The following is a 4,547-nucleotide window of genomic DNA, read 5'->3' on the forward strand; positions in this document are numbered from 1 at the left end:
TTTTACTGTCTCTGTACCCCACAGCAGTGCTTTCAGAAAACTGCCTGGCTGAGTCTGAGGGATCTTTCCAAAGCTGCAACCACCAGTTCCAAGTTGAGCATTCAGCATGGATGGTGTAGATGAGGATTTCCTCTCAATGAAGTTTTCCCTGCCATTTATCTACACCAAAGCTCCTCTGGGCATTTGCTCTGCTTTGTGGGGCCCTTCTAGAGTTTTATTAGGGACCTGCCTAGTCAAAAGAGCTTAATTATCTTGTACAAAAGACAGGAGAGTGAGAAATGCAAGAAGGAAAGAAAGACATAAAAGGAAAATAAAAAGGTCATTATTTTCCATATGTTTGTGCTAGTACTTAGCATTTTAATATTGTCTTTATAATGTGTTTTTTAATTATTTTTTCTCTATACAGGTGCATGACTGTAGCATATGGTTGCAAATGATGAAAAGATAACTGGAATTTTCAGTTGGTTTTATTACCTGGTTTTAACCTCTCTTTTTAATTGTAAAAAGTTTCAATAAAAACATCCTGGAGAAATTTCCTCTACAGTTCTTATAATTTAATCCGATCAATGAGGAAAAGCTGCAGCTGGAGAGAGAAGAAATAAACACCTCCAGTAATGCAATCAAGACACAGATACATGGTACACAAGGAAGGGGAAAATCAGCAGAATGGCAAGGAATAGCTAAAGAAACTATTAAATAAGGGTTTGTGTAATTTTAAAATATTCCTCTCTCTTTTGATGTTTTCAAACTTACCTGGGACTGTTTCCCCTTCGGAAGTTGATTTTGAAAGGTAACTTGTGATAATTCTGGCAGTATCAGATTGGGTCAGCTTTGGTTTAGTTTAATGCCCATCTTCAGTAGTGTTACCATAATTTCTGTTTAATTATGAATACAGTCTAATTACAGATGAGGAAAATGACTTTTTCCCTTGACCAAGACCTGTCTGGTTAGTGGCCCCAGGTCAGTGTGAGCCAAGTGTCAGAGGAAAGGGATGTGGTCACCATGTCTCAAGGGCAGTGAAAGCAAATTCCTCATTCCAAAGAGGCACCTCTCAGCCTGATGCCCAAGGAAAAGAGGTTTTTCCGTGTTCATACTACATGTAACTCTCCCAGGAACTTTTGAACCTGGCAGTCAACTCCAACAGAATTAGTGAGGGGCAAGGTACAGATCCCTGAGATAAGTTCCAACTGCTTTTTGAAGAGAAGTGGCTTCATTGAAGAAAGGTGGCAGTGAGAGTCCCCATCTAATTGAGCAATGGAGAATTGACACTGTGAAGGAACTTAAAAACAATTCCACTGGGGAAAAAAAAAATGCAGTGGGAGATTTATCTTCCCAGACAAACATCAGGCACCTGTTAAGACAAGCATTCGTGGGAAACCTGGCCTCCCTAATTACAGTGTGGCACAACTTGTGTGCTACACCTGAGCTCTGCAGCTGCAGCCTACCCTGCAACATGGTAGATTCCAAGCTGATTTAATGATAGACTTTTGCAAGAAGTCATCCAGACCTATTCCAGGTCAGCTAATGGCTTTTTAGGGTTCTTTTCACTGCCAGTTTTTAGGAGTGAAAATGTCTATGCCTGTTGTGATCAAAACACGTTCTCTTTTCATTTCAACCAAAACAAATTTCTACTGCCCAAAGTATGAACTATTTTCAGCTCATAAACAATATGGCAGTTTATCAGAAACCTGGTAGGCCTGCAATATTCTCCCTTACAGAATACTAACAGCTCATACTCACCTTCAGTGTCATTCTCAAACTTTGTTAGAGGGAGGGAATTATTGCTGGGGCTACAGATCAAAGCACCCAGGGTCCTGTAAAATTGAAATCTGAGGAATAGGATTTGGTGCTTCCTACATCTGTGGGATATCAGAACACTGTCAAACCACTGAAATTTCCTGTTCTTCATCATTGCATACCTTTTACATCAAACTTTTAAGAACACAACATAAAGGCTCTTCGGATAACCGATAACTACTGTTCCAAAACCAACTTTTGAACAACTTAACTGCCCTGTGGTTCATGCTGTGCAGACTGTATGAGTAAACCCTGAGAAGATCCCAGGCAAATAAAACTTGAAAACTCCACAAAATTTTAAGAAATAAGTTTTCTAGTGCCCAAGCTCACACTCAGACACTCCTCAGCATTTTTTGAATGCAATAGTGGATAATCTAAACATACAACCTTAACCAGCCTGTCCAAAATGTGGCAGACAGGCAGGTCAAGCACATGCAGTGCTTTGTGGAAGGCTACCAGGGGCTGTAGGGCATTTCCTCATGTGAACACTCAGTGTACTTCTCTTGCTCCTTCTTGATCAAAAAGTCCCTCTCCCAGGTCTGAAATGACTGATGCCCTGATCTGTTTTCAGGCCATTACCTTGCCAGTAAATCATTTCAGGTCTCAAGTGCAAAGTTTCTTCTCCTCATATGTCAAACATCATGGTTACACACATTTTGATAAGATGTTACATGTATGTATTTCAGAATTATTAATTTAATCCCAGAATCTATAAGGATCCATACTGGATACATGGGTGAAAATCAAGAATGCTTATTTATGAAAGGGAAGGATTACTTTTGAACTTGTGGCTGGAATTTCTGATCACAAACATACCTGTAAATCCTCTGCCTAGATTATCATGCTACTGGGTCCCGGCTGCTGGCAGACTAATGCTCATATTTTCCTGAGCCCATTCAATCTAAAACAGAGTTACAGCACAGTTCTCAATTGTTCCAGTAACTGCTGATGCAGTGATATCCTTGCTCACTATGCAACTTTGTATGATCCAGATCTACACACAAATCCTGTTTCAGACAGATTCTTCTCATGCAATTCAAACGGGAGGCAGCACCCGTGCCCACTCTCCCCCTGAGTGTGGACAACTGACAGGTTTGATACATCCACCTTGCTTCTTGTGATCCCAGTTAATGTTATGGCTGCTCTTAACAAGTGCATTATTTGCTCAAGGATAGGAAAAAAAACCCCAAACCAAACCCAAAAAACCAAAAAAAAAAAACAAAAAAAAGGAAAAGAAAAAAGTTCAGCCTATAAAAAAGCAGCCACTACCCTCCCTCCTGCCTGGAAGGTAAGCAGGACCCTTCAAGTAGTCCAGATGCCTACTGGCATTTCCTGGATGCCAGGGAATGGACCACCTTTCTTCAGCAAAAGCCCATTTCTGTTTGGTGTCCTCCAAGAAACTTATCAGGACCACAACTAACCCCCAAACTGTGCCCCAGGATCTTGTCCTTTAGCAGAAAGCCACGCTCACATGCTGCCTAGCCCCAAAACCAACCCAAGTATCCTCTCAAGTTCTTAAAGGGTTTGTTCTATTAGAATATTTTGGCACAAAGGCCACCATATTTTATGCCTAGTAAACTTTTATTCAGTTTAAGCTGTCACACCTGGGCAATGTGGCCTTGTGTGACACCGAGCACTCAGCATCCAAAGGCAACACCTCCATCAGGTGATGCTGCTGGAGTAGCCAAAGCATTTGCCCCAGCTCAGGAAGAGATCCATCCCCAGCAATTTTCTTCCTTGTGCACTTTTTAATTGCTTTTATGTTAACTTCTCACGATTGCTTTTTAGACTATTTCAGCTCAAAGCTAAGTGAACACTCACCCATATACTAAAAATTCTTACTGAGTGACCTGTGTGGGACTCAGCCTCGCGGGCCTGCAAAAGGAAAAAATGGGTGCCCACGTTTAGCTGTGTGAAATTTAGAGAACAGTTTAAATTTATCAGCTTTTTGTTTGCAGTCCAAAGAGCACATGGTGGTTTAAATATTTTTTAAAGGTTGGTATGAGATGGAGCACAGACCTACAGGAATGTTTCTCACCCTGTAAGACAGCACTGTGCAGTGATGTAATTATTAGACATAATTAATTAGATGTAATTATTCTTGCTGTTTTTCTTGATTTTTTTTTTCCTTTTAAATTTGTCTGGAGACAGGAACAAGGTAAAGTGTTGTCAGCTTTAATGTTTTAAAGCCAACCCTTAAACCACTTCATCAGATAATTCTGCTCTGACAGTTTTTTTCTCTGTCTGGGGAACAATTCCATAACTTACCTCTGTCAATGAGTTTTAAGAAGCTCCATGTGTGCTAAAGTAGCTTGACAGACATAAATACTACAAGAAAAAAAAAAAAAACCTGCAAGAGTTCCTGCCTAATTCCTTCAGGAGAGCTTTGCTTTCTTCCACAAACCAGCCAAGTTTCCATAAACCTGGAAAAGCACAGACGTGGAACACGTTAAAAACCACGGAGCAATGACTCAGGTAAGCATTCAGGTGGTTCAGAATTCACCCGGTGTCTCGCACACGGTTTTTAGGCGCTGCAGCGAGAAACGGCAGCGCCTGGAAGAGCGTCTGAAGGCGCGCTCCCAAAACGCGAATTCACTGCTTTTAGGGATAAAAAACCGGTTTTCCCATTAACAAAGGCGGTTCAGACGGTGCCGCAGAAAATACTTACATCCTGTTGGAATATACAGAATGAAAAATAAAGCACTGGACAAAGCTGTGCGAGCCCGGTTCACGCAAAGGTTCTTTATTGC

This window comes from Parus major, chromosome 1 (genome assembly GCF_001522545.3).
Source record: "Parus major isolate Abel chromosome 1, Parus_major1.1, whole genome shotgun sequence".
In the NCBI taxonomy this organism is placed as follows: domain Eukaryota; kingdom Metazoa; phylum Chordata; class Aves; order Passeriformes; family Paridae; genus Parus; species Parus major.